The sequence below is a fragment of the Pollicipes pollicipes genome, unplaced genomic scaffold (genome assembly GCF_011947565.3).
Source record: "Pollicipes pollicipes isolate AB1234 unplaced genomic scaffold, Ppol_2.1 Scaffold_5724;HRSCAF=6776_pilon_pilon_pilon, whole genome shotgun sequence".
In the NCBI taxonomy this organism is placed as follows: Eukaryota; Metazoa; Arthropoda; class Thecostraca; order Pollicipedomorpha; family Pollicipedidae; genus Pollicipes; species Pollicipes pollicipes.
In genome coordinates, this window is record NW_023596746.1 from 22,816,647 (window position 1) to 22,828,848 (window position 12,202).

Here is a 12,202-nt window from a genome sequence, read left to right on the forward strand (position 1 = left end):
AACGGTAGTTTTCACTCAGACATAGTCTGCTTGCTTGTGCTTACATGATTCGAAATCAGGAGATGCACACATCGCTTTCTACATTTGTGATGCAAGGACTGCTTTCTCAGAAGCAATGGAGCGTGCCGCATTGCAAGTAGTTACGACGAGGGCAGTCACGGCTCTCTACAGATTTTGTCCGAGCATTTCGATTGAATGGATTCCTGGACTGAGCGCCCACGCTAAGCACTGCTTGTTGCTTGAGGCCTGACCACACCATCCGAACGCAAAATTCCGGATCAACAGCAGAATTTGGCGGCGAAAGCATGACGCGTCGCAGTGTTAAGTACGGCTGACCCGGGGTGCCAGTAGTGTAGCGTTAAACACGTCTGCGTTAACCACTGCGCCTCTGGGTAACCAGAAGTACGGGGTTCGATTCCCCGCGATGTCCGTCCTTCCTGCCAGGGCGAGAGGCAGGCGACGTCATATAGCCCCAGCAGCTGAGTGCGTCGTTAAGCCCCAATGACACACTGCACGGTTGATCCTGCCCTCTGACGTCACCTGACCGTTAGTGTGGCCGCTGCCACCGGCCACAGGCCATCAGGCCAAATAGCAAATGGCTGAAGCGACTCGAACCCACCCCATCAAAAGTGGGTTGGTCGGAATGCAGGATCTCTAACCAACCGAGCTGTCGGGCCAATGGACAATTTAGGAAACAGTTTCAAGTGCTGTTCGGCGGTATCTTTTTTCGGTATAGATCTATCTGTCTTCGGCGGCGTATCTTCCACGGTAGAGATCTATCTATCTCCGGCGGTACATCTGTGTGGTGCATACCACACGAAGGAGCCAAAAAATGGAATCAACGCTCTTTTGGGCTGGTGCTCCTGAGTGAAAAATGTCCAAGTGGTCACAAAATTCGGGTCCACATCGGCTTGAAATTAAAAATCGCTCCTCATCAGCAAGGTAATTTTGTAATGAACCGAACAATCGAAAGTTTTGTTTTAATTTCGCCATCATGAACCCAGTTAAAGCGAAAAAATCCGGAGTAAATCAGTTTTGGGGAAGAATTGGTCAACTATGTCGCATCAGCCCTCCTACTCGAAACAAATTTCAGAAAAGATCACCTCTGGAGGTACCTGCATACCTACACCAGAGTCCTGCAGATGAGACATCGTCGCACCGACCTGGCACAACCGAGGATATTAGAGGCCCCCCCCCCCCCCCACGGACCTCGGGCACGCACATCGACTTCACCCTGTTTACTGATGGGTCGTCAGACCATTGGCGCCTGGTGCGCACACGCACCACGGCCGCGCCCGGCACGATGGCCGCCCCGGCCGGGCTGGACGCGCCCCTGCCTCTGTGCAGCTGGCCGGGCGTGCGGCGCGCGCTCACCCGCGGAGCCGGACCCGGAGGTCACCGGGCCGTGGTCACGCCGCGCCGCGCCGCGCCGCTGCACCGCCAACCGCGCTGGGGCAGCACTGCACCGCGGGCGCTGTGGTCCGGCCGGGTCGCGTGCCGCTGTGAGAGCATGGGAAGTGGAGTCGTAAAAGGGAAGAGAGAAGTGGTGGAAAGGCACACGTGCGCTGCGAGAGGGAAGAGCGTGGGAAACTCATACCATAAAAGTGACGGAACGTGTAAAAGAGGGAGAGTGACGGCATAGTTACGAAACCATGGAGTGCTCGGGTTAATTTGTTAGTGCAAATGGAACAACCAATTGGTCACCACCAGCAGAGTTCAGGTCACCATCAGCAGTGTTCAGGTCATCATCAGCAGTTTTCAAACCATCATCTGCATTGTTCAGGTCATCGTCAGTAATGATAAAGTCATCGCCAGCAGTGTTCACACAGTGTTCAGGTCGTGCACTCCTCCGGACGTTGTCCGGTGTCAATTGGTCCTGAAAATGACCTGGGAATATCTGACGTATAACCATGTATCTAACAATCTTCGATAATGCGGTGGCCAGAGCATCAGCGTGCGAATCGGAAGATCGAAGCTTCGGAGTTCGAGGCTGCTCGAAACCTTCAACGCTGTTGTGACACACGCCACAAAACACACGACCATACAAGCATCACTTACTGTTCCGGGTCGTCCATTCGCCTGACGACGGGCCGGGGCAGGTAACCCGGTCACGGAACGAAACGGCGTGTAAGCAATAACTCTACTCTCGGGACGCTAAGTGGTCTGATTACTTATCCCATCAGATTCGACTTGACCCGAGTTGATGGAGAGGCCCCTGATTGTCCGGGCCTAGCGTGCTGCTGGGTTGTTGACGGCTACGAAGTTTGCGGAAGGTTCGACGTGAGCGGAGATTTCGGAGGGGGTGGGAGGGGGGGGGGATAGTGGTTGTGCCAGGGCATCCGCTCCTCTTTGCTCAGTCTCGTTTCATGCTGCATACCCGCCACGCCCCGTTTGTCCGCGCAAGCTACATGCACCGGTCATGAGTGAGCTTAAGTGCCCCCTGACCCCGCGACCCCATCCGAACGCCGAGCACATACACGTACCCCGTATAGGGGTCGCTTTGCGTAGTAAGTCTCGGCGAAGGGCGCAAAGTGCATGCACTTTTACCGAACCATAATCTACTACCCTTCATTCTATGACCCTAAAATGGTCATTACTGGCCGAAAGAGCTCTAATCCGAACCGAACAGAATCGTGCCGGTACGAACCGCTTCTTAACCTGTTCGTCACCGACTACGAACTTGATCTCAGTGTCGTTGACCGCTTAGTCCTTTTAGCAGTGCTCGCATGGATCAGCCAGTCTCTGACTGTAGGCCTGTGCTCGACTCCGACTTTGAGTCAGAGTCAACTGTGGAGTTGGTCAAAATTTGGGTAAGCCAACGTTAAAGTGACTGCGTCAAGAACATCGTTGAGTATGAGCTGAGCCAGGTATTGTTACCATGGTCAGTTTGGAGTCAACTTCAGCTACGAAACGTAGGCGGTTACCAACCAACATATGGATGAGGCAGGACAACAAGAACGTATCACTTTGGGTGCCCAATTCTCAGTGCCCAATATCAACACTTTTTCAAGCAGGCGCAATGCATGCCTTTAGTGGCTATATGCTGTTCCTATTAGCTGGCGTCTTTACGATTCAAGTTGAACAATGTGAAAAGCTGTCTTTTCGAGTAACACACAAAAAAGCGTTCGGAATCAACTCCTCTAGAGTCGGCTCCAAGACTGGGCAATACCTTCATGAGTCAGAGTCAAAGCCGACTAGATTTCTTATCAGACAGCCAAAGGGAAGTTGAGGATTCAACTCCAACTTGTAAAAGTCGACTGCAGTCGGGGGAGAATCAACTGCCATCTGCATACTGCGAGTCACTCGGAGTATGCAGTACTCAGTACTCGGAGCATACTCACTGTGCCCAACCGTAGTCGAGCGCGTGCCTATCTAAACGTCGCCAATGTTTCTTAAGTCCAGCCGCATGATCATCAGCTTAGACAGATAACAAATGTACCCTCGTATTTTATACTGGCAGATTTCAGGGTCCGCGGAACTCCGACAGGCATGGTCTGAAACAGCACAATACAATAGAAATAGGGGAAAAGGTGGCCTAAAACATTATCAATGATATTGGAATGACACAAAATTGTCAACTTTAATTCATTCCGTGAGTGATTCCAAAGAACATCTTTTCAGCCATATCACACGCAAAATGACTGCAGTATTGCCACATCTGCACAGTTTGATTTACGTCACGGCACTGCAACGTCATGGCTCACCTTCGTCCGTCATGCTGGTGCCGCCCGAGTACGCAGAACTTCATGGGCTCGCGCCACCCGAGTACACTGAACTTTATGGGCTCACGCTAAAGCCAAAACCTTGCAGAATTATTGCAGCGTTAAGGACGAACCCCAGACAAAAAGAACGAGTCATGTAAACAAGAATGTGACGTCCTACCTTTCTAGATACCCAGTTGCCCGAAATATAGCTGTTTGATCGGTACAACCACTTGAGCACAAATAACCTCACTGCGGGGTTATTGTCATGTCCCACTCACGGGGTGCCGGTAGTGTAGTGGTTAACGCGTCTGCGTTAACCGCTGCGCATCTAGGAAACCAGAGGTATTGGGTTCGATTCCCCGCGGTGCCCGCCCTTCCTGCCAGGGTGAGAGGCAGGCGACGCCATATAGTCTCAGCAGCTGAGTGCGTCGTAAACCCCCAATGATACACACACACGCATGTCCGACTCACCATGTCGCGGATAAGCCGCGGTAGTCTGAACCGTTAGGCTTCATCCATTGCAAAATATATCCTTCCAGGCCCGATTCATGCATCGGTCCAGGGCTCTTAATCATTCTATGATTTCTGGAATCCTGCACGGATGACCCCAGCCTCATGCGCTCTGGTAGTGCAGGGCCCAATAGACAGGTTGATGAGAGGCTTTTGAACCACATCAGTTCCTTTCTTCGTTCGGATACAGTGACGTGCTGACTGAGATGGTAGTTTGACTGACTGTTGATATCAGTCAAACTACCCATCTATTTGACTGACTGTTGACTGACTGGTGGTGGGTAGCTTTGACTGAGACAACAGTTTGAGTAGTAGAATCAATATCACATTTGTTCTGCTGCAGCTAGCACTGGTCTACGTCTGCGTGGAGCGGAGCGGTTCGTTGGTAAGTGGCAGATATTGACCAGATTTTGCCTCTTTAGAGGGTGGATTTCACGGTCTGGGAGTATTCTGGCACGCTGGCCAAACTCAGCGTGAACGCAGAGTTAGAACAATGCGGACACGCACTAAAAGCCGGGAACATCTTAGAAGACCATACTTTCGCCTCACAGCGACTTCTTCTAGCCATCAGCATTGTTTGGGGCCAAAAGAGTAAAGATATAGGTCACGTGCCGGTCATTAAAATCTGCCAGTGTGTATGGGCCGAGCGCGTGCACGACACGACATCTTCGCATGTAAGGCATTGCTTTTTCTGGCACGAACAGAGCGCTATGACATATCAGCGCTGAAGAGAACGCGAATAGTCATAGAGAGGGCCCATTCTGAACAGAGGTCAGGGGCAGGCATCGCAGGAGAAGTAGCGCCCTTAAGCAGCACCTTCAACTAGCACAACACGAGACGTATGCATGAAAGGATGTGTCCTGAATATATCTCCACTAACAAAAGCCAAATGCATGCACCATTCTGGAAGCTGTGGCCATCGACTTATGTCTCGTTGAACATGTGGACGCCTCAAAACGGCTGCATTCAGAAGCAGGCACACAACTGAACATAGCATGCCATGCATATCTGTTTACAAACATCCAACTGCTCCCAGCAGATGGGCCTGCTGCAGCGAGACGTCGACGTGCCTACGTGTAGTATGTAACGGGTGAGCTGTCATCGATTTGAAGGTTCCGGGCCCCGTGTTCAGTGCCGTCTGCGCTAGGTGATCAGCTCTACTGTCGAAGGGTAACAACCATATTCGAAATTGTTTTCTGCGATGGCGTATGTTTATTATGAATGTTGTCACATTTTCACAAACCCACAAAAGTAAAGTTTACAACGTTAACAACGGCCGTTGGGAATTAACTGCATCCCGTAAGCTGCATCGCACAAATCAAAGCGAGGCTATAAAAAATAATGATCTAAGTATAATATAAGCCCGTCCACAAACTGTTCTTAAGAAAAGATTTAATTCTGCTGCATGTTCAACCCGCCTAATCTACACGCAGCTTTGCAACAATCTTAAGACCGGCAAGGCGATCAAAATAAGTCACTAGTTTGTGCAAATTTGTCCACATCAATACGACACAATACGAAGTCACGAGTGAACGTGCCTTCGCCTAGGCCATTGAACATCGGTCTCACGTCTCTGTTAGAGAGACGTGGACGTTGACCACCGAGACCTATGGACGCTAATGGTCGGACAAGTACGAGGCTCAATTACTGATGTATTCTTCGACTTCACTTTCACCTGGTTGAGCTACACTCGCGCCGACGTCCTGTGGCCTTTTGTGGTGACATGCTTTAGGGTGCACCAATCGCAGAGGCCACTTTGCGTGCTTCCTGTCAGAAGAGGATGTCAATGCAAATGCCATAATTCTAAAGTTAGATATCACAATGCAAATACATGCGACAATGAGAGTGCCAATGCCTTGGGGACGGGGTCGGAAAATCAAACTAAGCTTTTGATCTTTGGATTTTTTTACGTCGTGATGGGTGTTTCACTATTGCCGTATCCATTTGCGGCCATCACACACTGCCTCACTTCCTGCCATAGCGGCACCTTAATCACACGGAACTTTTTACAAGCTGTGAGCTTAATTGCCTGGTATGTTTTTACACTGACACGGTCTATAGGAACAGTCTATTCTACCAGTCAGTCGATTTTACAGGAACGCCTATTTCAATTAATTCATCAAAGAAAATGCGCATAAAGAAAGCAAGGAACAACTGTCGTCGCCCCGGCGCCGACACTCAACACCGTCCCCCACGCAGCTGCGTGCTGTATGTCCCAGACCTTGTTTGCCCGATGGGCGACGACGTAGCGACCTTGCGCGACCGGGGCCGCTTGGGGCAGTTGGCAGGGTCTGCGTCGGCGCGGCGCGGTGGGCGCGGTGACGGACGGCAGCCGCCCCGCGCGCCGCCGCCTCACCGCCCCCGGCCGTCGGCACAACCTACTTTTCATCTGAAGCGGCGTCGGCCGGCCGGCGCCAGTGCCCGGTCCGCCGCCGCCCGGTCCGGTTCTCGCGCACGCCGCCGCCGCCGCCGCCCAGTGACTGTCGGCGACCGCGCCGCTGCGCGCAGAGTCAGCAGCTCCCGTGCCCCAGTGCGCGCTGCCCGCCCGGCCGTCGGGGACATGCGAGGAGCCCGCGGCGGCGCCCTGCCGTGAGAAGCGAGCGGCCCAGCCGAGCCGGGCGGACGAGTGCGCCGCCACGGGACCGACATGCGCCAGGCGCCCTCCGGAGCCGGCCGCACCTAGCCAGAGAAGGCGCCCGGCGCCCGTCAGGTACGTGTCAGCAGCGGGCCCCGGTCAGACCCGTTAGCCGAGTGGCGGCCGGCCGCGGGTCAAGGCCGGCCCGGCGGCCCGCCGTCCTGCGCCCAGACGCGGCTCCCGGCTGGCGATACCATCGCGCCGTGCGCGGCCCCGGCCTCCTCGGTAAGGGTTTTGCGCCAGCCACGCATTACCTCCGCCAGGGGTCATCTATGGCCCAGCTGTCGCGGCTTAGGCGCTGGCGGGGTGTAACATTCCTCAAGAGCCAAACAGGTGCCCGCACGGGGACGGTTCCGGCCGCCGGCGGGGCGCGCCGCGGCGCCGGCCGGCCGGCCCGTCTTCCGGCCGGAGTAATTGGGTCGCCGTGCACGCGGCGCGGCGTGCACGCGGCGCGCCGGCCGCCCAGCGCGGCGGTCGCCGGGCCTGGCGACCGTTAGCGAGGCGGCCGCGGCGGCAGCGCCCGGTCCTTCCGGAGCTGCCGCAGACGGAGCGAAAGGCGGAGACGGCGCCGCGAGAGAACTGTGCCGCCGGAGAAACCGCCCCGTATGGCCGGCTCGGTAGCGGCGGCGTAATCGGCCGGCTGCGTGTCGCCCGCGCCTGGCTGGACCGGGGGCTGGATGGTGTGCGCGGATGTCCGTGTTTGTGCGGGTGTACGATTGAGATGCCTGCCACAAATGCAAGAACCGGTTGTTGGAGGCTAAAAGGAGTTTTGCAATACTACTGTAGTCCGCGGCACAGCGATCCGTAACAATGATTACTGCTGATGCAAGGAATGATGATGATGATGACAAGGAATATTGCATGTTGTTGATCTTTCATTCGGTACCTGCCTCGAGTTCAAAGTTTCATGCAATCCTGGTAACGTCGGTACTCTTAGCCGGAATACACATGAGCTACAGGATCACAGCTTAAGAGTGCATTATTGATAGTCGTCTGTCTCCGACCAAGAGGCACATTTCCGTTTTTTGCAAGAGCGTGCGTAATGATCTCCTGTCAGATAGGTCAAGCTGGGCAGCGCGGACTGCAGCTACAGGCGCTTTCTCTGCAACCCTGGTCATAGCGCATAAAATGGCCGTCCGGGCCACTGTCTCTAACAGTGCGTGCTCGAGGATAACAGCTCCTGTAGGAGGGACGCGCGGCATGTGCCCGGCTTGAGGTCCATTGTCAGCGGTCGACACTACGGCACATGTGCTGCCGTGGCCGGCACCGGCATTGTCCGTCTGTCGGCCGGAGCCGGGCACCGCACGCGACAAGCACGCGCAGTCGGCCAGCAGCTGACGCCGGTGGGCCGACGTCGCCGCGCGCGGAACCCGACGACGGTCGGAGGAGGAGAGTGCTCTTTCGCGGTCTGTCAGTCGCACCCTGACAGAAACTGTTCGGTTATCCCACGCTCCAGATCAAAGTGCAAGTGTCGACTGCTGTCGCTGTCGTGAGTCGTTAACCACAGGGAAACAATGGAGTGCAGGAAAGCTCTATGGCGTCTTCGCTTGATTGATTATCTGAACCAGGCAGGACGCAGCGATCCTATCGTCCGTTACGTAGAAACTTGTTCCTTCTTGACCCATAGAGGTAACAACTTCCGCATGATCGTAAATCCTTTTGTGCTGTTGTATTCCCATTACGAACGATTGTAAACCTGAGGTTCTGAAGTACATGGGGAGAGAGAAATAAAAGTCAAGTTAATTTGAGTATAAACATGATCGTCATGAAAGATGCATTTGGGGCTTGAGACCCTCTGACTCATTTCAGTAACACAACACCCCGCTTGATTCCATCCCACCCTATAGTACTGACCACCAATGTTGTCCTGAGCATGTGGGAATAACTATTCACTATAAGGTCGATAATGGTGTATAAAAAATGGATCTCAGTGTCTCTGGTAAGGTGCCTCAGATACCCGAAACTTTGGACAAGTCCCGCCGGCTATGGCCGAGCCTGTGACAGTAATAGATACCACAAATAGATTCATCACGGATAGTCATTATAATTTGAAAACGGTTGCCACAGGTCCTGGGCGGACATCGCGTCATCTTAGGTCCTGGACATCATATGTCATCTGGAGTCTTAGACACCACTTCACATGGACAGTCACGGGCGGCCCCGCGCGGTGATTTCATGGATTACCACCCACAATTGCTGGTGCTGGACATCACTGCTGCCGACCTGGCTCAAACCAGACCGGAAGAGCAGCGCATTGGTGATGATGCGAAGCGCCGCCATAGGGCTCTGTGCGACGGATTAAGGCCGGCCCAGGAAGCTGTAATCTCCGTTCGCGCGTCCGCCAGCTCGTCATCCTTTCTCTTGAGGAAGTGAAACCGACGCCGGGGCCAGCGTCGGGCAGCGCAGCCACGGCCGTCAGGTGGCCGCGTGCGAGCTGGCGCTGGCCGGCCGGCGCGCGACACACGCGGCGCGTGTGACACCTGGCCCGGCGCGTGACACGGCCGCCGGTGGGGGCCGCCGCTGTGCGCGTCTCAACTGGACTGGCGCGACGGGCGCCAGCCGAGCGGCGCCGCGTCTGGCGCCGTCGGTCGACCAGAAAAGAAAGCTGGGCATGGCGACGGCGACCGGTGGGCGTCGGCGGGCTCTGGCAGCCGGCGGCAGCGGCAGCGGCGGCACGCGTGTAACTCTGCTGTTAATTGGGGACGTGGCTGCATCTCCAATTAACAACAGTGCTGTAATGGGGGATATAGCTGCATCCCCAACATCCCAGAACATTAACGTATGGTCTCTGGCGTCGCACAAAAAGAATGGATCTCAAAATATCGTCTCTCTCCCCACATGTTGTGTAAAGTTTTGTTTCTGCACCTTGCGGCCGCTGCGGCGGTCGGTTCATCGTGCCAAACCAGCCCCAGTCCGGGCATCATGCGCTCCGTGCCGCACGCCGCCTGCAAATCGGGTCGATCCCATTTCCACGATTTCCCACATTTCATCCATTCGCCCACTCGCTATTTCCTGTTGTGCTGTGTTGGTTGGAGTGCATCAGTTGCTATCTCTATGGAGGAGCGTCGGCGGCTGGACGTCGGCTGGTCAGCTGACCTGCTGCCAGGCCGATTCAATGCGCTCGCGCTGGACGCAGCGTCGCGTCGGATCCTCATTACACACGAAGGGCGCGGCGCGGAATTGGGTCGGAACGCGGCGACGGATTTCCGCTCGGGCGCCACTACACGTGCCAGCGGCCGGCGTGTGGCGAGTGCGGGCTGACGGCGGGGCGGGCGCCGCGAGAGGCGTGCGGCCGGTGCGGCCGGCCGGCCGGCTGCAGAGCCGGGAACAGTTACGCAGCTGCTGCGCGCCAGCCAGAGCGGGGCGGAGACAGCGGGCCCTCCGCGTCCGGCACGACGGCGGCGCCGGTGTCGCGCGCGCCGTCCGTCGGGCGGCCTTTTAAGGGAGACGTCTGAAAATGTGCGCGGCTGGCTCTCTTTCTCGGTGTCTTGTACCAGAGAGCAGATTTTGTCAGCCGCCGTTACGTCACCCTTCCTCCCACACCGGTAACGGTGGTGTCAGCCGAGCCACCGGGCTTCACGAGCTGATCCCCGAGGCCAGATGGCGCACCGACTGAGAACGCGGTCCGTGGACACGCGGCTGTCAACGGTAAATCGTGAAAACGGCACTTCAGGCTGTCTGATTAAGGCCAACATTAGCCTGACACCGAGGGGGAAAACGGAGTGCGCCAGTCTTGAGGCAGGAGCCGTGCAAGCACAGGCAGTTCGGGGTGCCTGGGGAGCTTGGACCCCATTCGCCAAACGACACCTGGGGAACCCGAATGACCACCAGCCACGTCAAAGCCACGAACCCGGTTCTTACCCAACTCCCTGCACTTGACTCATCGCTCTGACTGAAGCAGGTCAGCGTCGCTACAACACTGTGAGTCACTGGAATTTATTTGGTGGCTTCCGATCACGTTCACTGGTGGAGCTTTGTTTTGCATTTTACCGGAGTTCGTGCGGCTACAACAACGCACGTGCGTCACGCACCCACACACATCTTCAACGCGGCAGTGACGGCATCCGGGGTGGGTCAAGGCCATCCCTGCCACGCAGCACCATCGATCATGGGCTGTTAGCTTCTGACCGACACCACAAAGTCCCGGCAGCGTCCGTCACGCGCTCAGACGCCCGCCGCTGGGCGCCGAAAGTGCAGCGGAGCCGTAACTCAGGGCAGCGGGGCCGTAACTCTGCGTGGGCAGCGGGGCCGTAACTCTGCGTGGGCAGCCGCGCCGCTCCCGTTAGCGGCCGTGTTTACCTTGCGTGAGAGCGTGCGCCGCCGCCGCCGCCGCCGGCGCCGGACCCGGTTTCCCCCGGCGGGCGCCGTGCTTACGGTACTGGCGTCTGGTCATCCCACCACTCTGCCACTCCGGCCGACGGCACTCTGCGCTCCGCCGACACTCCGGGCTGGAGCGGAGGTGCCCGCGGCCCACTTCGCGGCGGGATAGTGGCTTGTGCCGTCCGACTGTTGTGGTTGCCGGGAAAGTTGGGACCGGCATTGCAGTCTCCGGATAGTGATTGGTGTCGCGTGATGGTCTCCGCGTGGTTCCATTTCCTCACCCAGAAGCCAGCGTGAAATCGCTACAAGTCATGGTCACTATGGCTCCAAGCCTGTCGACCTGGTTCAGGTTAACGGATTGGCTTTGAATGTAGGATTTGGCTGAGGGCGATTTGGTTAAATAGCACGTGCCAGTGCAGTTGTTACTGAGCCTCGACCACTGCTCAGCGGCGTCACATGCGCCAGCGCGGTGCACCAGAGCTGGACGAGCCGGCGCGCGGGCGTCGTCGCAGCCTCCAGCGGCCGGCCGGCCGGCAGTTCAACCCCAACACGCCAGCTCGAAATGCCAACAGTCACGCGAACCACGCCGTAGAATTTGCTTGTGATTTCTGTTTCACTGCACGCCATAATTAAGCAAAAACTGCGTTTCTTTGCACAATGCTATAATCTAAACCTTAATACAAACAAGGCCGCGGGCCGAGTGGGTCTCACTTGACCCGTGCTAGCAAAACTTAACTTACACGGTCCAGCCCAGGGCCCAGGTGTCACGCTCTTCGGCGCATAGCATCTCTGCAAGCACAGCCTCAGGCAATTCTTAGCAACAAGAGCCACAGTTCTTTCAAAGTTGGCGCTGCATAGGCTGTTGGCATTTTAATGCGCACTGTCTTGACGAGCTTCTCTGCAACGTTGCAGCGTCACCATGGTTTTACTTTTCCATTCAAGTAAGACGGAAAAGGGAATGTTTTCGAATTATAAAAAGCTAAAAAAAGCGGATTGAAGCCAGGTTCCCGACAGCACCGTGCCGCATCGACAC

General features: G+C 56.0%; 1 protein-coding gene across 1 annotated transcript in view; it reads left to right on the forward strand.

Annotated features, from left to right (window-relative positions):
* Positions 1–6,650: 6,650 nt before the first annotated feature.
* LOC119102828 (serine protease filzig) overlaps positions 6,651–12,202 on the forward strand; it is a 31,306-nt gene continuing 25,754 nt past the window's right edge. The window contains exon 1 of the mRNA XM_037226280.1: positions 6,651–6,924. The gene's annotated coding sequence lies outside the window, so the exon portion shown is untranslated. The remainder of the gene's footprint in view (positions 6,925–12,202) is intronic.